This window comes from Xiphophorus hellerii, chromosome 14, assembly GCF_003331165.1.
Source record: "Xiphophorus hellerii strain 12219 chromosome 14, Xiphophorus_hellerii-4.1, whole genome shotgun sequence".
Taxonomy (NCBI): Eukaryota; Metazoa; Chordata; class Actinopteri; order Cyprinodontiformes; family Poeciliidae; genus Xiphophorus; species Xiphophorus hellerii.
The window spans coordinates 19,820,568-19,842,977 of NC_045685.1; the positions used below are offsets into that span (position 1 = coordinate 19,820,568).

Genomic DNA, 22,410 nt, shown 5'->3' on the forward strand with positions numbered 1-22,410 from the left:
TTTTGTTCTAATGTGTAAATGCTGTATTAAGCCTTATACAACATTTAAAAGAAGAAAATAAATTACTTTTCTTTGCTCTGTGTCACTCCATCCTATTATCTGTTTGAGCTCACAGTTTCTGAAAACTATTTTTCTGAATAATGAAAATCTTTTTCTTGTTGCAAACAGTACAAATTTTTCACCACACATTTCATTTTCTCCATTATTTAAATGTAACTCTATGTATCGCACCATTTTTAGAAAGTAACTGTAGATCTTCTAACTGGCCAACACAATTTTCAGCTTCAAATAGAGCTTGTGTGGTTTGGTGATCTATGGTTGCATTAGGTTTGGTGAAATGTGGAGAAAAAGAAACATGAAACTGAACATAAGTTAGACTAAATTTATTGTTGGTAATTTTGAAGAATACAGGAGGATTTTATAAAAGAGAAATCACTTCAGTAAGATAGAGCTGAGACGCTGACAGAACATAACATTTACATATTTTTTTTGTCTGCTAGGTTTGTTACAAGAGTTTCCAGTTGTGTCAGCTTCTCTGTACTGTTCTTGATATTTGCAGCTTGATTCAGCAGCTCTTTAATTGCAAAACCTTTCATTTGCTCCAGGAAGTCGATTATCTCTTTCATGATTTCTAGCAAAAAATTTGGCACTTTTCCCATCAGCGTTTCCACCGAACTGTTCAATATCTGTGTGACATCATCCATAATCCCAGGGATGAAATTTAGGTCAACTGTGTTAATCGCCTGAATGGAAAATAAAAACACCAGCAGCTTTTTAAACAAGGTGACATTTAAAGTGTTGATTTTTATTTTAAAAGTTGTTTTGCTTACTTTTCTCCTGGCGGCATTATGTTGCAGTTTCTGAATGTTTCTTCTTATTTCTCTCTGCAAATTGAGTGATTATTAAGATACATTTAAAATCAGAAGTAAAAGATTTAACACAACAAACAACCAACAAAAGTATATGTTAAAGATTTGCTTGATGTCAAAATCTATTTCAAATTGCTTGTTTATTTTAATGAAATAAAAGTTTACCAGCTCGTCGTCGTTGTCAATCAAAGAACTTGCAGAGCAGAGCAGAGTCAGCAGAACGAACATGAGGAAAACAGCTTTAACTCTTAAAACGGCCATTGATCTGCTTCTAGATGAGAATACAGCCGCCGTCAGTGTTTCAATTCACACGCTCAGTGATAAAAGAAACAGTTCAGAAGTCAGAATTGCTAACAAACACTAATACATATTTAATATTTATTATCATACCTTTTTGCAGTGTGAGAATCTATGCGGTTGATTCATTAAAGGTTCCTTTCCTCGCCTTCACGGTGGCAGACTCTCCGTTCAGCTGCTCGTCTTCTGTGAAAATAAAACAAAGAAAGCATCACAAACGTGAAACAGAAACCCATGGCTGTTTGTCTTGTTTAGGATTTTTGCTTTCGTTTACTGGCGCGTACATCCTTCCATAGGATTTTGACGTTTTTGCTTTTCGCAGACTTAAAAAAATAGACGTATACTGATGTTAAAATTTAAAACGTATGATGAATTTTTAAAATGGTTCAAGTCAGTGAAATGCTAAAAGACATGCAGTGAAAGTGAGTCTTGCACTAATATTGCACATGCATGCATGAATCATTCCGTAAATTTAAAACTGCTGTTTTAAGCCAATGCAAAATGAACCACAGCAACAACAGAAAAAGACACTTTTATGTTTCCAGGTTCCTGCAGCTCATGTTCAGTTTAAGTTGCCTCCTCTATAAATGCACTATTAATGCAATAGTTTTTAGCATTCCAGCTTCTAAGAACTACATTTTCTTTTGCTGCTATTTTTCTAATGCACACAAAGGCAGAGGAACAATTATTTTAGACCTCTGACAAACATTTCACATCCTGCAACTTCACTCTTTGCCTTCACAGCAGGTGCCACTGACTTCTGTAAATATTTGTCTGATCATCATTTCCTGAACCAGTGCTTCAGCTTCAGTTTCTGTGCAAAGCCAAAAATTTAGTTTCTGTAAAATTTCAAATATACTCCAGTTACCAAAACAAGTAATTTGGATAAGTTTCTAGCTTTCTGAGTTTACGTTTTTGTTTTGTTTTGTGTTTTTCATACGTGGCTTAAGTAGCGTTGTCACTTTAAAGTGAAACTGAAAAGAGCAGAACCGTCCAATCACATGCTAAGGGTGTGTGTGTGCGGGTGGGGGTGTGTGTGTGTGTGTGACAAGCCCAGTATATTTAAAACATTTATTGTCCTTACTTTCATTTCTGCCACATGTAGAGCAGCTCTCTCTCCAACACAAGGTATGATTAAACTCCCATTTGAACAAACTGGTAAAAAACATTTATCACATACTATCTGCAACAGGAAATATCATAACATAAATGCCTTACCTCTGACCTGACTCTCTGTCAAATATATATGTTTTTAAATATTTTCGTTTCAGAAGCAATTTCAGAGCAGTGATGACAACGTTGTCCTCGTTCAGAAGCAGAGGAGTGGTTGGGCTCAGAAAATATAAAGACCTTGTCTTCATGATTACTCTGCTCAGCCTGCTCTGTCCTGCAAGTTCATGGATAAGCAAGAAGGAACTGGTATACTTGTTCTTATTTTTAGATTAGAGAACAATCATAGTTTTAAAAAGTTTATAATATATGCTTGTTTTTCCCCCTAGTTACTTTTCTTCCCTTGTAAATGTTTGTATCTTTCCTTTCTGGATTTTCAGCAAGAAATGAAGGAAAATATTCAGACGCTACAAGAAGATGCAGCAATGAGAAAAGTAAAAAAAAAACAACCAAACAATAACAAACAGCATACATCTTTATAAATATAAAGTCATGGAGTGCCACAATTAATTAATTATTATTTTAATTAATTATTTTGTTTGTTTGTTTCAGGTTGACAACAAGTTGGACAAGGCTCTACTGACTTTGCTCCTTGAAGAAGCTACACATGCTATAGACCTTTTAACTGAATATCTCAAGAGGTCGTTACCAGAGCTTCAATTTCCCGTTGAAGAACTAAAGGACCTGAAGAAATTTCTGGTGGAAAGCCAGGATTTTATGCCAAAAAAGTTTCAGAACGAAGCCGAACAAGTCCAGCAATATGAAGACACACTCGCATATTTAAAGACGTTTGTATCAAATTTAGCAGAGGAGCATGTTGACTTGTAAACTGTGTAGCATAGTTCCAGACACTTTATCCCTGGGAAACCTAATTACCCAGAACTATAAATTCACCTTATGTCTGTTTATTGTGTTTAAGAAAACAGTTCTGATAAAATGTCTGAATCACTTTTATTGCTTTTTAAAGAACAATAAAAACAGAGGTGAGCTATAATAAAAAAGACCTCGATAAACTGGTAAATAACTCTTAAGCTGAAATAGATTTTAAATGAGATGCTATGTGTAAATGCCTACAATGGGTGCTGAGTGTTTGAAAAAAATGCACTTGTGAAATAAAAGTATAAATAACACTCCTTTTTTCAGAGATTTTATTCGAAATCTCCTGGAAGGTACATACTGTATGTATTTAATGTGTGAATCTTCACCCTCCTTTGGCAGAGGATGAATGAATGAGACCAGAACTGTCTTCTGATCTACAACAAAACCTTAGATTACACTTCACACTTTAAAATCTGTGACTTATTGTAATTGTGGACGCAGAAAGTTAAAATATACGAAGAAACAAACACCATAAAAATCACATCAAGAATAATTTTTATAAATTTTTTTTTAGATGTGGTAGCACTTCAACAGAAATAATGACCTCTCCCACACAATCCAGGCTTAATACAGAACATTGATTAAAGACATATGAATAAGTCAACACAAAAATGGCTTAACCGACACAAACAATCTTGTCCTGGAGTTCCCAGACCGAAAACATTCAAGTTATACATGTGTATTTATCTTAAAATATCCATATTATCCAAGTATATATCCAGTAACATACTTTATAAACTGCTACTATGCAAAGCAACAGCAACAGGAGAATTGTCATCATTCCAACAGGATCATGAATGTTTTGGCGGGATTTTAAATTCTTCAATGTATATTCCAGTTTGGTTTCTGTTTCCTTTGTTTCCCCTGTAAATACGTTTTTCTTCAGCTCTAAGTAATTTATAGATATCTTAAGCATTTGGTCCATACTGTCCATCAGTGGATTTGATGAAGTTTGCATTTGCTGCCTTTTAACAAAATATCCTGGGACCATCATATGAAACTGTTGTGCAGTTACTGTAGTTTCAGCTTTTTTTTCTACCTGTAGGATTAAAAACCAAAAATCTAGTTTTAGTATTACAATTTAAAAAAAATATGTTGTTAATCTCTTACAAATAACTAACATCTGAATAAAATAAAGCAGACTGACCCACCTTCTGTCTGTATGCTTCATCTACAGCTTCTTGAAGATACTGCTGAAATATTTTCTGTAGAATGTGGAAATGAAAACTGGTTAGATATTGAATACGACTCTGTTTAGGAAATACTGTTGTCATTGTTTTAACTTTCGACAAAATAAAACCACATTACTTACAAGCTGCTTCTTGTTTGCCACAGAGCCTGCGTTGTCCAAAAGTGTTAAGATAAATTCAGTACCACTTTCATTTTCCATCTAATAAAAAAAAAATTGCTTTATCAACCAACAGTTGAGCTCTGTTTACCATTCATGTAATATAGAGAATTTCTCAGACAGCATGTAAGCAAAAAGACTTACAAGGAGTCTGACTCCTTCTCTTGTTTTCTGTATGAAATCCATCACTGGTGCTAGAATTTACAAGAAACACAATACCACATTTATTCATTTACAATTACCTAGGTATTATACATTAACCACAACACGTAAGAACATGTAAAAGTCAGTTTACAAACTGGTTTACTTTGAAAATCCAGTGACTGTCCGATGTGAACCAGAAACAGCAAGGAAACGATTCGGAAAAGGTTTTTGTTGAAGCTCAGAACCTCCAGTCTTTGTCCTGCTTCAGCCATTATTTCTGTGATTAAAATACTTTAAGAACTCAAAAAAACCCACAAACTGTGGTGGATTCAATAAGAAAAAAAAAAATCAGGTTTCTAAAACTTAATTAAAATTGTTGACTTTCCAGATTTAAAGATCCTACCTGTGGGTGAATCAAAGACAGACTGAATGAATAATATGAGAACACAACACAGGTTTTTTTTAAAAAAGCAAAAGACAAGTCATGTGAGTTGTAGTGTGAGAAAGGGAAGAACCGTGACCAAGAAAAACACATCTCATACCTGCATCCGGTTCGGTCACATTATTAGTGTTGACACAGAAAACGATCCAGTTTATGTAAGAACCAGGTTCAGAAGTGAAAGAAAAAATAAGACACTTAATTAACTGTCAGCGTGTTTTTTTGGACACAACATGACAACAATGGAATATTGTAAATAAATAAGGAGAAAGTAAGCATCAATTTCACCATCCAATGATAAAGTTCAACACAAACATACATTCTCAATTGTGTGTTTATTGTAATAAACCCACAAAGACAACATTTCTTTTTAATTTGTGTTGTGATGTTATGGTAAACACAAACACTGTCCCCTTCCTGTAATTCATTTCTCATTGAATGACACAATTACCCTTTAGATACACACAACAAAACATGAAATGTATAAAAAAAGTTTCTTTTACATACTCTAAACATAGTAGACTTGGGAATCCAGGTCTGAAGTCACTTGGGTCATTACATGAGAAAATAAAAAAACTGGGAGGAAGAGAAACATTTACTGAGAACCACAACCAACTTGGCCACATTAAGCGACGAAACAGAAAACTTGTTGTATGTTGACTGACGTTTTTGTAAGCAAGATCCAGGATCCGAAGTAAAACCAAAAAGCTTTAGTTGTTTGTTTATTATGTCAATATTAAGTGACTGTATAAGATATATGAGGTGTGCTTGTAAAGTTTACAAATGAATTACCAACAGAGTGAGATTTTGTAGACATAATGGCTTGCGGCTACACTACACTGTAAAAAAACCCCAAAACCAAAACGTTTCTAATTTATGGTAAAATACCGGCAGGTGTGGTTGCCAGAATTTTACTGTAGAGATGCGGTAGAATTTTTGTTTATATGGTAAAATTTGTAGGAAAGTAGTAAAAACACCGCATTTATACGGCAAAATTTTACCATAAATTAGAGATTTTTCTTTTTTACAGTTAATAACTAATGTCCGGTAACATATAAGTAACTGGCTATAAAAGAAAAAATAAAACAAAAAAAAATAAAAGTAGTTACTTTGTCTTTATAAGACAACACTGTCAGTTCTTTTGCCGTTCAAGACTTAATGGAAAAAACTATTCAACCAAACCGAACAACATTTTAGATCCTGCAACGTTCACTGTTTACCTGTTGCTGCCAACTGTAAATTTGTCTGATCAACATTTACTGAGACGGTGCTTCAGTTTGTAACAAAGCCAAGAATTTAGCTTTTGTAAAATTTCAAATATACTCCAGTTACTAAACAAACAAGTTTCTGTTTTCTAGTTGTCTCAGTTTACTTTTTTCTTCCTTTTGTGTTTTTTATATGTGGATTAAGTAGCGTTGTCACTTTAAAGTGAAACTGAAAAGAGCAGAACCGTACTGAATATCATCCAATCACATGCTAAGGGTGTGGGTGTGTGTGTGTGTGTGTGTGGGGGCGTGTGTGTGTGTGTGTGTGTGTGACAATCCCAGTATATTTAAAACATTTATTGTCCTTCCTTTCATTTCTGCCACCTGTAGAGCAGCTCTCCCTCCAACACAAGGTATGATTAAACTCCCATTCACACAAACTGATAAAAAACATTTATCACATACTATCTGCAACAGGAAATATCATAACATAAATGCCTTACCTCTGACCTGACTCTCTGTCAAATATATATGTTTTTAAATATTTTTGTTTCAGAAGCAGTTTCAGAGCCGTGATGACAGCGTTGTCCTCGTTCAGAAGCAGAGGAGTGGTTGGGCTCAGAAAATATAAAGACCTTGTCTTCATGATTACTCTGCTCAGCCTGCTCTGTCCTGCAAGTTCATGGATAAGCAAGGAGGAATTGGTATACTTGTTCTTATTTACAAATTAGAGAACAATAGTAGTTTCAAATAGTTTATCATGTACATTTGTTGTTTTTTCCCTAGTTATTTTATTTCCTTTGCAACTTATTGTAAATGTTTGTATCTTTCCTTTCTGGATTTTCAGCAAGAAATGAAGGAAAATATTCAGACGCTACAAGAAGATGCAGCAATGAGAAAAGTAAATAAAATACACAACATAAATCTTTATAAAGTCATGGAATGCACAATGAATAAATTTGATTATTTATTTGAATTTTTGTTTGTTTCAGCTTGCCAACAAGTTGGACATGGAGCTCCTTTCTTTAGTCCTCAAAGAAACTAAGGATATTCTAGACATTGAGTATGAAATTCTTCATCGGTTATTTTCAGGTTATCAATATCCCGTTGGAGAATTAAGCGACATGAGAAGTTTCCTGGTAAAAAGACATAATTTTTTGACAAAAAAGTTCCAAAATGAAGCCGAACGGGTGAAAAAATATGAAGACACACTCGCAAATATGGAGACGTTTGTAGCAAACTTAGCAGAGAAGCATGTTGACTTGTAAAATGTGTAGCATGATTCCAGAATCTTTATATCTAGGAAACCTAATTACGCAGAAATATTAATCTTCTTTGCTGTTTTTTTTAAATAAAATACTTCTGCTGAAATCAAGAATGCTGCTGACATTCATTTCTGCCTGCATCTATAGCTTGTTAGTCCCTCCTAAGCTGAAGTGGATTTTAAATGAAATGTTATGTCTAAATGTCCTGTACAGTTGCTGAGTTTTGGTGTGAGCGATTAAATAAAGTGATTAATTAAATACAAGTAAAACCAATTATTCTTTTGCAATAATTTCTTGAACTGAGACCAAACAAACAAAACTTACTTTTCATAAAACTACACTAAAAATGTTTTTTTTTTTTTAAATAACTAGTCACACTATGCTGAACATGAGATTATCAAACTGAAAAAGAACTGTTTTGTAGCAAATGGAAAGTTCAGACTTTTTATGTAGGGTTATTTTAAGTGGCAAGGAGTTGAGTAATGGTTTGAAGCTTCAGTGAAGCAGTACACATCAACAAACAAAATCAGGAAATCTTAATTCACCTGTTTCTTTTAAATATGAATGAAAGTTTAATTCTGCAGTCTCCATACTTAGAATGTCTGATATTTATAATTGTCTACTTGTTTCAGGGAATAATCAATGGGAAATTGTGACTGTACTTTTTGAATCAGTTTGGCTAAATAAAGCCGCACAATAACATGCAAACAAGGCACAGGGACACTACGGACTAATATTACATTTTTAGTTCAGTGTTCAGTTGTGTTTTTTGTATGTTTTTATTCTGTTGTTATTTATGAAGTGATGTGAAATGTGTATTTTTGTTACAGTCGAATGTCATTTATTTATTTACCCCAGTTATAATATGGCTCAATAATAAAATGGAAAACTAATAATAATAATTAAAAAAAACTCAAATAAAGTGATAAGAAACAGCAAAATAAAATTAGCTTGAAATCACATTGGAAATAAGTTACATTTTGTAAAGCATTATATTAGATAAATGAGAACAAATGTAACATTAACAAAACAACCATTTTTACTTATTGATCAGTTAGTCAAAATTGAAATTTTGATGGATAAAATGTCGAGTTGTAATTTGGAAAATTGCAACATGCTTTACAAAGTAAAGCATGTAAAAGTAATATAAGCCAGTATGGAAACCACTGCAGTTAATAAGATTAACAGTTGACTGAGAATATTTAGTAGTGAGGCTGGGAAGCAATAAGAATTTTAATAAAGTAAAAATAAGAAGAAGACTCCACAAAAGAACACATTAAGCATCAACTTTATTTTGTGAACATGCTACACAAAATAGCAAAATGACCTCTCCCAGGAAACATGAAAATGTAGTTTAATGATCCTTCAGTGATTAAAGTTATAAACATAAAGAAGGTTTAACTGACACAAACACAACCGTCTCCTGTTGCCCCCAAACCTAAATCATGCAAAGTTCAAAAAGAGCTAAACTTTTCAGCAGGTACAAAATGTCAGGTCATTGTTAAACAATTTATAAGTATGAAAATATACAAGAACAGATGCAGGAACATATCCAATAAAGTGCTAATGCACAAAAAAAAAAGATTGGTATAATTTCAGAAAGATAGGGAATTATCTTCCAGAATTTGATTTTATTCAAAGTATATGTCAGTTCTCCTTCAACCTCCTCTAAATCTCTATTGAAGACGTCTCTCTTTAACTTTAAATAAATCCTATATACTTCAAGGCGTTGCTCTATGGCTTTTCTTAACTTTCTCACCAATGAATGAGACAATGCTGACTTTTGTTGCCATTCAGGATCATCCAGGATCTTACGAAGATTTTGCATCTCCAAAGTAAAATAAGATGATTTTTCGACCTTTAGGAAAAGAAAAAAAATATATCAATATTTTCTTAACTTCTTACAAATAACTAACATCTGAGTAATATAAAGCTAGACTGACCCACCTTCTGTCTGTGTGCTTCATCTACAGTTGCTTGAAGATATTGCTGAAATATTTCCTGTAAATAACCGGAGAAAGAAAGTAGATTTGAAAACTGTAAGACTGTGTGTTCAGAAAATACTGTAGTCACTGTGTTAACCTTTGACAAAATAAAGCCATATTACTCACAAGATGCTTCTTGGTTTCCAGAGGATTTGCTTCATCCAAAAGTGTTAAGATAAATTCAGTGCCACTTTGGACTTCTGTCTAATAAAAACAACAACAAAAAAAAATCTTTATTAGCCGACATTTGATTTCTGTTTGTTGGTAATCTAATGTGGAGAATTTGTCACACAAATATGAGCAAAAAGGAAACCTACCAGGTGTGTGATCAATTTTTGTACATTATTCCAGCTTTCCACAAACTGTTTCCGAAGCTTCCAAGGAAGACAGACAAAAGATTTTGTCAGTACAATTATGAAAATATTGTACATAAACCAAATATAGATTTGAAAAGCCAGTTTACCAGATAATCTCCAGAATCCAGTGACTGTCCGATGTGAACTAGAAACAGCAGAGCAGCGATTCGAAAAAGGTTTTTATTGAAGCTCAGAGCCTCCAGTCTTTGTCTTGCGTTTGCCATTATTTCTGCCATTGCATCAATCAGGAGAAAAAACACAAATCATAATGGATGTAATTACAAATTGAAATAAAATGATTTTTTAAAAACCTAGTTAAAATGCATAACTTTCAAGTCTCAAAGATCTTACCTGTTGGTGTCTCAAAGATGAACTGAGTGAATGACAGGAGAGAACACAGGAGTGGTCAAGTAACATGGGTTGTACCACGAGAAAATAAAAAACACAGGAGGAAGAGAAATATTTGCTGACAGCCACAACTGGCTTGGTCACATTATTAATGTTGACACAGTCTATGTAAACTGCAGAATCAGAAGTGAAAGAAAAATTAAAACCTGTGTAAAACCCAGGCTAGCCACTAACAAGGTGTAAACAAAAAGGACATTTAATTACTTATTAACATGTTTTTGCTGGACAACCATTGTTAGGAAGAAATATTGTAAATAATAAGAAAGAAGGTAAACAACAATTTCACAGTCAAATGATAAAGTGCAAAATAACAGCCACACAACTGAGAAGGACTAATAAACAAATACATCATTTCTTTTTTATTTCTATTGCAATGTTATGGTAAACACACACAATGTCGCCTTCCAGTAATTCTTTCTCATTGAAGAATGCAATTATCATTTAAATCCACACAGCAAAACAAAAAATGTATATAAAAAGATTTTTCTTTCAAACTCTAAACTTGGCAATCAAGGTTTAAAGTCCCAGATTTTTTTGTGTAGTCCCCTCTTTAATTAATACATTTGAAAGAAAAAGCACTAAAAATAAATTGCAAAAAATAAACAGGAATGTGGAAACTTTTCATTACCTCTCATTAGTTTTTCTCTTCCCTTCGGAAGTTTGGATTTTCACTTATTAATATTCTCTCCAATTCTCTTCTATATTTCTGACGCATTAAAATTTCTGAATTTTAATATGGACCTAGAAACAGGGTAAAGTTCTGATAAATACTGGGTGCAGGACCAGAGATCGGTTAAGATTCAATTGATCATCTGCTTTTCTTCTGTTATGTGAAAAATAATTACAAATCTGACTCTGTCAGGGGCTGAATAACATTCAGTTTAATATTCCAACAGTGGCTTCTGCTTCAGGGCTACATGCTTCAGTTAAATATATAAACAGGGCAATGTGACTCTCAGCGAGCCAATGATATTTCTGTGAATCAAAACAACACTGCCATCTGTTGAGCTGCTGCAGGAAATGCTCAGAGTCATATTTTTCATAACCCAGTATTTCATGTTTTATTTAATTTTTGCAAATTCATACAACCAGTATCAAAACTATAGACATGTATTAGTAAAATAGGCATGACAGGGTGTTTTAAATAAGTTTTATTAAAGGGTTTTTTTTAAATACTCAAGCATGAAACAAGTTGGTATATAAAGTTTATCTATATGGAAATATTAACAGAAAAGAATCACAAATTTCTTATGAAACAACTAAATAAAATTCTTAAATTCTAAAAATAATTTATAAATGAAAAATAGTACTATAGAAAGGAACAAAATCATCATATCAATTTAGCTAAAGTACCATGTAGCAAAGTTGATTAAAGTGCTTTAAGTGGCTTTTTAAAAGAATCAATGGAGTTGTGGAGTGATTGGATGGAATCAAAAGTAAGATTCCCACAGGCTGCCAAAGATGTCTGCATTCATAATAAACTTTTACTTGCATCATTAAAAAATGCCTCAATTATAATTTTAGATAATAAATATGAAAAAGAAGACTTTCTCAGACAAAAAGGAGAGGAGAGACATTATAAAAACATCATTTATCTGCCACAAAGACTAGAAACATCTAGTCCTCACCGTACTCCTGAGCTTTAATGAAACTCCAAATATCATTAATTTCCTCCTGATTTGCCTTTACAGTTTCAGCAAAGTCTTTTCTTTCTTTGACTAAGAAATCTGTGATGGCACGTGAGAGTCCTTGTAGGGACGTGGAGTTTGTCGTTGCTGCTTTCAGCTGCTTCAGCGTGGGATGAAACTCCTCAAGTTCTTCCTCAAAGACGATTGAGGCAACTTTAATCCTGTTCTCAAATTCTTTCTTTTGGGGGGAAACAGAAGAGAAACTTTTATTAGATCTCTGTAGAGCGTGTTTATGTATTAGACAATCTCAGAGACACTTTGTCATGATTTATACTGAAATTATTAATAAAGGTGTCATAAAAGCTTTTCAGACTTAATCAATGACTCACCTTCTTGTCAGCTGCGTCCTCCAACCCGCCCTCATAGTATTCCTGAATTATTTTCTGAAATGTGCAAATATAGAGCTGTGTTACAGGATGAGAGCTGCAAAGGCATTTTTAACAATATAAAGACCATAACTACGTCATGTTTTAGAATTTAAGTGGTGATAACTGCGCAGTGAAAATAACATTCAAACTGTAAATAAAACAGAATAAACTGGTGTCCACATTTTTTTGGTTATTACTAATTTATTTTGTATCAGACCCAATTTAAGTTGATATATATAAACAAAATAAAGCTGAATATGTCAGAAAAACATTTTACCAGGTGTTCTGTGTCAATCAGAGAGTTTGCTACAGAAACTAGACCCAGCAGAGCGACGATGAAGAGCAGTCCTTTGGTTGGTCTGATGCCAAACAATCCTCTGTTTCCATACGAAGCTGATCTGATCATGATTGCAGTGAAAATACACCCTAGGAAATCATAAGAAATTCACTTAACTTGGTTATTTCCTCAATGAAAACCGAAATTTGTCTTAATTAAAAGAGAGTCATTGGTCTTACCTGAAGTGTAGAGAAAAGAGGAGCTGTTACTTAAGAGGAAACTCAAGAAGTGACAAGATGACGCACGTTCAATTCTGTTAATACTCCCCAGGTTACCTGAAGCTTATAAACTGTCTCAAGTTTCACTTTAACATACTTTCTCTTTCAATTCTGCACTAAAACAAATAGTAACTCATGATGAAGCTGTGACAGAAACCACAACAGTCTGACTACAAAACCTCCAAACACACATTTGCACCTTTTTTCTTTATTATTTTCAAGTTAATGTATTGAAAATGCGGAACACAAAAAACTGTAGGAATACAGTTTTTTCATGCAAAAATACAATCGACACGTTCATAAGTATTGCACCTCAGAGATGCTACACACCGTACTGCTTAAACCAGATATTAAAACATGAAAGAAGGTCATCTTCATAATCAACTGGCATATTACACAGATATGGCAACAATTAATTTCAGAAAGTTAATTGTATGGAAATGAGATGGTTATGTGGATATACTGCTGATCTGACATTTTTATTGGTGTTACTTTTATGAATTGTTTTTATTTTTGATGTTGTACCATAACCCTACTTCCTAGACACAATTTCTCCAATGGGAGACTAACAAATGATCTTTATCTTTATCTTTATTACTTGTTTCTCGTCTCGTCTTGCCCTGCCCCACTTCTCGTCTAGTGACTGATGGTGATCGGCACCAACACCCCTCCCAACTCCGTTACGAACAAGGTTGTATGATACTGAATGGATGGATAAGAAGCCACCTGACAAGAACTTTTATGAGTTTTGCTAAGTTTTTATTACCGTGGTGTTTCAAGGTACTTCCCCAGATGTTCCAGTAACCTTGACTTATTCCCTTAATCCAAGGGTGCCCAAAGTTGGTCCTCGATGGCCGGCATTCTGCGTGTTTTAGTTCTCTCCCTGGTTTAACGCACCTGGATCAAATGATGGCTCATTAGAAAGCCTAAGAAGAAGACAGACATGATGAAAAGGTTGTTGGTAGTGATGGGTATTCGACCCATTGCAAAACTGTATTGATACTGTGTCACTGCATACTGACGCCTGCTGGACATGAAAAATCCCTACAAACATAGTAGTTGACAGACTGATTTGATGGCCTAGTCTATACAATAAGATTTAAGTCATTGTATTTTATTGTATATTATATATTGTATTATGTCATATCTTCAGTTAAATTCAAAATATATTTGATATTCTTAGATGCAGTCAATAAATAATGTGAACATGTACCATAAAGTGAAAATTTAAGTGTACATGTTTGGAATGAGGATGCTTGATGGGAGGGTTTTATTCATTTTCATAAAAAAAAAAAAAAGCTTTTCCAACATTTTGAAATTTAGTCTGTTATGCTTTTTTGACACAACTTCTCCTGTTGTGGAAAAATATTAAGTAAACAACACATTTATATGAAATAATTTATAAAAAGCAACTGAGCAATTTGTAGAATGGCTGTATACCTGAGTTTATCCAGGTGTGTCTTCATTCTGATGCCTGGCACTATAATGCCTCATCATTGAGGAAGTGGATTTATTTAAATAAGACAGTTCTGTCAAACATATGCAAAACTTAACCTGCAGAACATAATATGAAAGTAAACTAAGAGTCAATTTCAGCTGAATTTGGATTCGGATAGATCGAGTAGAAACTGAAAAGAACCAGATGAAACAACAACGAAGTGACAACCAATGCCTTATTTTCTGATGTAAGATCAAAATGGTCCCAAACTACAAAACCTTTTGTTTGCCTTGAGGCTCCATAGTTGACGCTGTACCGTAAAAGATCAAGAATTATTTTAGCAAATGCATCCTGTTGACAGATTCGCTTCCTTGTAAACACAGTTTGGTGCCTCAGTGTCATTTCGAAACAGTTCCTGTATTGGTCACGTGACTTGCTGAAAGCAATACGCGCACCAACATGGGGTTTTGTCTGTGGGCTTGACACATGCGTTGACGCACCGGTGTTGCCGGACCCATCACTAGTTGTTGGTACCACCAGGGAGAGAACTAAAATGTGCAGGATGCCGGCCCTCGAGGACCGACTTTGGGCACCCCTGCCTTAATCGTTTTACACCTTTTGGATTTATGTCTAAATTTGGAAAAGAGTTTTGGACTTTTAGGGAGAACACATTCTCTGTTGTCTTTGGCAGATGGCCAAAGTAGTAGAAAAAAACCCTCATCAGCTGATCTGCTCAGTGTGGCCTGCACCACTTTCTCTTTCGCAGAATAAAAAATAATTCCCCGGCTTACAGTAAATCATGTTGGCATATTTCCCAAAATGACAGCTGCCTGATAAGAGGTGATAACAGGAAGATAAAATATATCTGATTGTTGCGTCAAAGATTGGGACTCCTTTTCAATCAATGCATCATCTTCCACTTCAAAGTTATTCTCTTTATTTGACTTGTTACATCATAAGATCCCAATAAAGCACTAATGTTCAGGCTGTAATTTGACAAAATTATGAATACATTTACAAGGTACTGAACAATTACCCCAACAAAAAAAATATATGCTTTTCTAATACAAAAATTTCAGTTATACTGAAAACTATACATGATATACTCATCCTAAAATCCTCACATTTTCCAATGTGTTGAGTTCTATTTGTATCTAAAGTATCAAAAATAATTCAGCATGCATGCTGGTTAACCTCTTTTATGGCTAAAATCATATTTAAATATATCTCATAAATATAATTAATAAATCCCAACATGGCAGCAGGAATCTTTTAGGTCTTGATGAGCTCCAGTTTGTACATCATTGTACTGTGATCAATATTGCTATTTTCCTTCTGCAGGAAATAGTTATCTGGACAGAACTTTGTTCTGGAAGCAATTATCTAATTTCGGTTATCAACAACTCTTGTGGCATCAGAGAAATTCATGTTTATATTGCATTCTTATGTTTCTTAAACTCAAAACGTTAAAGTTCAAATCCAGACCTGATAAATGTGACTCAGTTTTTGAGACCTTAAAAACAGAAAAGAAGTTCACAAAAAAATTAACAAATTAAAAACAAAACTCATTTAGAGCTAAAGCTTGGCATTAGAACAAATTACAAACTGCTAAATTGGCAAATTTAATCAAAACAAACTTAAACTTTACGCATACATGCAGAAAAACATGATGATTGACAAAAAAATGATGACTGATCACTTGAGCAGAATCAAAAACATTTTCTACAATCACAGTCTCTTCACTCAGTTCAGTTATTTGCTTACAAAAACAAAAGAGTTCAGAAACTGACCATCTGTAATAGAGAAACGTTTTACAACTGTTACAGCAAATCTTCGCCATAATGCATGGCTTTTATGAAGTTCCAAATATCATCAATTTCCTCCTGATGCGCCTTTTTATTTTTAGCAAAATCTTTCCTTTTTTTGACTAAGAGGTTGGTGATGGAGCTCATGAGTCCCTTCAGAGATGTTGAGTTTGCTGTTGCAGCTTTCACTTGATCCAACATGGGATGAAACTTCTCCAGCTCTTCTTCAAAGAACTGCGAGGCGACTTTCAGCTGGTTCTCAAAATCTTTCTTTTAAAAAGAAAAAACGTCTTTATCAGATATTCTGTGCAGTGTGTTACATCTTTTAATTTCCCTCTACCCACTATATTGACCTGAAAAATAAACTAAATAAATGATAGAAGAAAAGTTTTGATTAACTCACCTTCTTATCAGCTGCTTCCATCAGTCCACCCTCATAGTATTCCTGAATTATGTTCTGAAATGTTCAGAAATAAGGGTTTACATGAGATGAGTAACATTGTAACAGCATATCTGAGTTCCACTGTTTGAAGAGTTTCTGTCCATAACTGTATGATTATGAAATTAAAAACAAATAAATAGAAAGAAATAATTTACAAAAAACTTGGACTACAATACTACCTATCAATGAGTTCATTAAATTATATATTTCCTATTCAAACAGGCTAATTCTCAGTTTTTAAAAGCACAACTGAAACAAAACTGCACTCTTTATTTTATCTCTAATTGCACATTTCAAAAGCTCCACTTAAAAGATGGAGATTAGTTATTTTAGATATAAAAGAAAATTAAAGTGAAAATGATTTACCAGGTAATCTTTGCTAATCATTGAGCTGGTGACAGAAACCAGAGCCAGAAGAGAGAAGATGAGGAACAATCCTTTGGCAGGTCTGACACCAACCAGACATTCGCTTTCAGGTAAACCTGCTGCAGCCATGATTCCTGGAAACAAAACAACCAGGACTCTAAAATAATTTTACTCTTTTAGGTTTGAGTTATACCGGAAAGCATGTCTGTTTTTATTAAAATATTTAATTAAAAATGTTACAGATCTTACCTGCTGTTTGAGAGGAGGAGCTGCTGCTAAGGTGAACACAGAGAAATGAACGATGCCTCAGTAGTTTTTCCTTTCGTTTCTGCTGTAAGCAATAACTGTGGCATGTGATGATGTTATCGTGCAAACACCAACAGGGAAATTCCTCTTTGGAAACAAATTACGACATACCTGACTGCTCACCTTTTATTTTCAATATTGTGTCAAGTTATTCAGTGTGCTCCATGGTTTTGGCACCTCTGGTAAGGCTGAACAAATAAATTAATTAATAGATAACAAGAGAATGAAGGAATTTCTGGTAAGAAATGCCCATAAAGCAGTTCTAAATCCATATTTTAGCTTTTGCATTGTTGTTAAGAAACATTTATTGAGATATCCATAAGTTTTCCTTTCCCAGAAAAGAAATGGCTACAAAAATAGCTACTTATCTAAACATCTACAGTGAAAAACTAGGCAGGACGAGGATCCAATCGTATATTAGCAGCCTGTAAACTGAGGAAGATGCTCATGTTAAGCTCACTGCATTTTTTATTTTTTGAGGGGAAGGTGCTAAAAAAACAGCAAACAATGCTGAGACTTCAGAACAAGAGGAACGTGCACCTACCTGTTACAACAACCAGTAGATGGAAGTGTTGCTTTGAAAATAACTGGCTGTACAAACTGACTTGTTCTCTTGAAGACAATTTTTTTAAGTGGATAACTTTACCTTCTAGAATAAAATTATATAATTTAATCTGAAGACAGAGTCAAATGATGTGACAGTGTAAATTTATCATCATTATACCTTTTGCGTTAAGGGCGTAAAACAATCCAGGAAATAAGTCGAGCTTAGAGGAACATGTTGGGAAGTACCTTGAAATACAACTGCAACAAAACTTTTTAAAACTTGTAAAAAACTTGTCATGTGGTTTCATATCCTTACATGATTTATCAAAACTTAAGCCTGTAAGTTACAAAAACAACGTGACAATTGTGAAACAGAAAGTGGTGCAGGTGACGCAGAGCTGATCCGCTGCTGACGTAAATATATTTTTTATAGATACTTACCTTCTGATAAATGATAACAGATTCAAACCATCAAAAAATGTTAAACTTATGTCAAGTAATTTCTTACCATGTTGGAGTATCTAAAACATATTTCACACGGGTCAGAATATGAAGTAATAAAATTATATGTGTATGTAATATGTCAAGTGCTTTTAACCCTTTGTTATATGTGTTGTACGTATTGGGATAGAGTGTATATAATATACATTAGCATATTATTTACAATGGCATATGATATACACTCAGTCTGTCTGGAAATGCGCATGACTTTTGCTGTGCTAACACCATCTTCAGTCTTGACAATTGGATTTTGTATTTCTGCAGTATTTTGGTAAAATTGCATTCTTTTAAAGCCCAAAAATGTTTTTGGTAATTTCAGACCCATTTTGTCCAGACAGGCTGGTGTTTGATGGCTGTTATCCTTGCACACACCTTTCCAGATCAGTCAAAAGTTTTCAAATCTTTAAAGACATTTTGTCAGTATGATTAAGGCTATTGTCTATTTGGAAGATGATTTATTTTGTGAAGTAAGCTGTCCCTCCTACAGCAAAACATCAACTCAACATAACATTGCAAGCTTCTCTCTTTTTCCTCCAAATGTGGGGCACACTTTAATTTTTGTACACAGTAACTCGTAAACAAAAAAGAAAAGTGTGAATGTGTGGTGGAAGGCTTTGTCACATCACTGTGCGTCACTGTGTTTCTGCAAAAGAAACGAAACAGAAACTGCTTTAAAAGTAAGTCAGCTGATAAGACTCAGGTAGCCTGAGGAGTTTTTAAAGTATTTGCTGTGCGTCATATTGTCACTTCGTGAGTTTTCTCCTGAACAGCAGCTCCTCCTTTTTATACACCAGGTAAGACCTTGAACTTTTTTTTATTCAATTCAGGCAGATTTCTGTTTATATTTAGGCATAAACCAAGTTAAGTAAATTTCCCATCAATTCTCAAATATTCCCATGTGGATGTAACATGTTGACTGATTTTGATGTCGACTATCAGGGTGAGGCAGTTTATGAGAAAAGAACATTTTCATCAACAAGGAAATTCAAAGTGCTTTACATGATTAGGAGGAAAATAAAAAATTAAACAAGCAAAGAACATTGTATTACAATGTCAAAATAAGGGAAAATGATAACAGATTGAAAACCAAAATACACTTTATGATGTTCCAGTTGTTATTAATCAAAGGCAACTCTAAACAAACTGTGCTCCAGCATTTGGAAAGAGTGTGTATAATGTACAGTGGCACCATCTCTATTGCTAAAAGCCACAGTAATGAAAATAAAAATATTTCTGAGAATCTTTTTCTATTACCGGTTTCCTACAGCACAAACGTCACAGATCCATCATTTTTCTATTAAGTAGACAGTAAACCTGGGATGTACAATGCCAACGTTTGCATCCACTTCTCACACCTTGGTTGAGTTCACACAGTAAAACTATAAGTAACAGCTACATTTTCAACATCAAGTTTAATGTTTCCTTTTCTCAGAATAATGATGATGACCGGTGTTAGAAGAGCGACTGGAATCAGACCCACAAAAATCCTGTTCCTAATTTTCCCTCTGTTGGATCTCATCCGCTTCACAAATTCCCATTCTGCACAGAAACACATGGTAAATTATGGAGAATTAATCAGAACGTAATGTACTGCAGCTTTTGTAGAATGATTTTGTTGTGACATCACATGTTTAAGTGTGACTAAGTTTCCATTTTCACTCTAAATCTGCAGACAGCATTACAGGAATTGTGCCAGAAAACAAAAGAAGACCTTGAGAAACTGAAGGTGAGCGTACAAACAATTAGAAAAACGACACATGTTTTTTGTTTCATATTATTATAAACACTTGTTGATTTCTCAGAAAATTGAAATATTACTTATAAGCACCAAAAAAATGATTTTTAATAAATAAGTGGACTTTCTGTAAAAAATGTCTTTTGAATATAATTTGTTTTTCTTGGCTTCTCCACCTTGTCACAGGTGTCAGTGACTTCCTGTCAGTGACAATCTGCAGACTGTCTTGATTGGATGGTCAATCTTATAACATTCCAGCAATAAAATCTATTTTTTATTGGTTTTATGTATTTTAAAAATTTTCTGAGAAATACCAAATGTTTACTCTCTTTTTTAGACCTATTTAAGTTTTGCTTGAATGTACTTTTAATATGTACGTTGTTTTTTTTTGATAAACAAGCCTTATCGGAAATATATTCAAAATACTCAGTGTGACTAAAAATCTTTTTTCTTTTCATCTTCATCAGAAAACACATCAGTCTGAATTCAGGACTCCATTAGATCCAGCTGATGAAGGTGTCAACATAATAAATCCAGTGAAAGCACTGATGAAGAAATATGATCATAACCTTCCTCATAGTCATCCTCCAGTCCAACCAAAAGTTTCTCTGAGGGAAAAAGATCATTGTTGTTGACTGCAAGAGTGATGAGTTTGAAATGCATGTTTACTTGACAAATTAACATGTGTGCAGGATGAAGAAGTTACCTTAAGAATAGAATCTTATCTCTGTTCCCTTAAGATATTTATAACATTCTGTTGTAATGTAATGAATCATGGAAAATCAATGGAAGTTGGTACAATATTGTTTTTTAACATTTTGTGGCAGATTTATTCAAAACCAGGCAGAAACAGAAGTGGGTAAAATAAACAGCAAAGAACTGCATGTGATGCGTCCGTCCTGCTCCATGTTTTGCAACATGAGAAGGATATCCTTCATGGAAAAAGGATGGATACGTTCAAAATACATAAATCATAGGCGTAGGCCAAAGCAGCGGAGATGACAATCAGCTCAAGACTTTTACACATTATTGTATCTCCTCAGAACAGGTGATGTGTGCTCCGTGTCTGTCTACTTACATGTTTAGCATCATATTATAAACTGAAAATAAATATGGTGTAAATGTAGCACATAGATTTGGAACACAGATTTAAATTGTACTTTATTTAACAAGACAGTTTTTTTTAATTATCTAAGAACTTACAGTTACTCTTAGTCTATCTCATCAGAATAAAAAACAGAGGGTTGTTTCCCATCATTCTTGTTTCCTTTGATTCCTTCACACTTTCTTCCTTCATCCTTATTTTAATTGAAATAAAATTTGTACAATATATTTATACTTTTGTCTGTACAATGTATGAGTGTGAAAACTCAGGTCAAATTTCTCATTGGTGCATACAATCTTGGCCAATAAGGCTTATTCTGATTCTGTGGTTGATTATTTTACAGTAAGACTCCTTTGAATATTTCATAGATTGCATATTAACGATATTTGATTTAAAATGTTTCAAATATTGATCGATCTGTCTTACTATGCTTGAGAATTTACATTCAGGGTTTTCACTGTTTGTGTTAAAAGTAACAATATAAATCTTTTTTTTTTTTTTTTTTAAATCCCTAGTCATACTTAGTTTGCAGACTGAAACTGGTGACCTGTGGTGGTGCAGATAACACACACCACAGATTGCAGAGTGGCGGCAGTCATTATCATGGTGGTACACAGGTCTGTTAATAATGAAAACGCAGATTAAAAGACAAATTAAAAGATGGACTTTTATATAAAAAGTAAAAACACTAATTAAAAGTGAGATGGACAAATTAAAACAATCAAACTACTGAAAAGAGAGGTGGAGTTAAATAGCATAGCACTGTACTCTGAATTAAATTTGACCAACATCAATCCTTGGGCAGGGGGCATGTGTAGAGTTAATGCATGATAAAAATTATGGATTATTTTAGAGGTGGTAATTGTTCACCAGGTATTTTTTTGTTAACTATTAAGGTGCCGTGGCCATTATTACTTCAATCAACGCACCCAAAGACTCTAAAATAATTTCACTCTAAGGTATTTCAGCTAAGTCACATACACATCTGAAACCATATGTGTATTTAGCAACAAATTAATTAAACTACCTGAATATAAAATTAACTGTTACAAGTATTAACTGCTATTGAAAAGAGGAGCTTGTGCTAAAGTGAGAACTAAGAAATGAATAATGTCTCAGCAGTTTCAGTTTAATCTATTTTTCTTTTGTTTCTGCTATAAACAGTCGCTGTGGCATGTGATAATAGTTTG

The 22,410-nt window shown here is 33.8% G+C and overlaps 6 long non-coding RNA genes across 6 annotated transcripts; 3 read left to right on the forward strand and 3 right to left on the reverse strand.

Annotated features, from left to right (window-relative positions):
- Positions 1-368: 368 nt before the first annotated feature.
- Positions 369-1,361, reverse strand: LOC116733369 (uncharacterized). Its single transcript, XR_004342009.1, has 4 exons — positions 1,260-1,361; positions 1,035-1,140; positions 831-884; positions 369-743 (listed from the first exon to the last, which is right to left on the reverse strand). It is a non-coding gene; the product is annotated as an uncharacterized LOC116733369 (long non-coding RNA).
- Positions 1,362-2,195: 834 nt separating this feature from the next.
- Positions 2,196-3,466, forward strand: LOC116732232 (uncharacterized). Its single transcript, XR_004341745.1, has 4 exons — positions 2,196-2,294; positions 2,438-2,585; positions 2,717-2,770; positions 2,889-3,466. It is a non-coding gene; the product is annotated as an uncharacterized LOC116732232 (long non-coding RNA).
- Position 3,467: 1 nt separating this feature from the next.
- LOC116732233 (uncharacterized) lies at positions 3,468-5,135 on the reverse strand. The gene is made up of 5 exons (XR_004341746.1): positions 4,871-5,135; positions 4,708-4,757; positions 4,528-4,605; positions 4,367-4,420; positions 3,468-4,254 (listed from the first exon to the last, which is right to left on the reverse strand). It is a non-coding gene; the product is annotated as an uncharacterized LOC116732233 (long non-coding RNA).
- A 1,531-nt stretch (positions 5,136-6,666) lies between these two features.
- On the forward strand, positions 6,667-7,726 carry LOC116733386 (uncharacterized). The gene is made up of 4 exons (XR_004342011.1): positions 6,667-6,764; positions 6,908-7,055; positions 7,199-7,252; positions 7,344-7,726. It is a non-coding gene; the product is annotated as an uncharacterized LOC116733386 (long non-coding RNA).
- A 1,200-nt stretch (positions 7,727-8,926) lies between these two features.
- LOC116732045 (uncharacterized) lies at positions 8,927-10,183 on the reverse strand. The gene is made up of 5 exons (XR_004341701.1): positions 10,065-10,183; positions 9,919-9,975; positions 9,728-9,805; positions 9,564-9,617; positions 8,927-9,474 (listed from the first exon to the last, which is right to left on the reverse strand). It is a non-coding gene; the product is annotated as an uncharacterized LOC116732045 (long non-coding RNA).
- An 8,936-nt stretch (positions 10,184-19,119) lies between these two features.
- Positions 19,120-20,999, forward strand: LOC116733299 (uncharacterized). The gene is made up of 4 exons (XR_004341995.1): positions 19,120-19,174; positions 19,813-19,936; positions 20,053-20,106; positions 20,583-20,999. It is a non-coding gene; the product is annotated as an uncharacterized LOC116733299 (long non-coding RNA).
- The last annotated feature ends 1,411 nt before the right edge of the window (positions 21,000-22,410 follow it).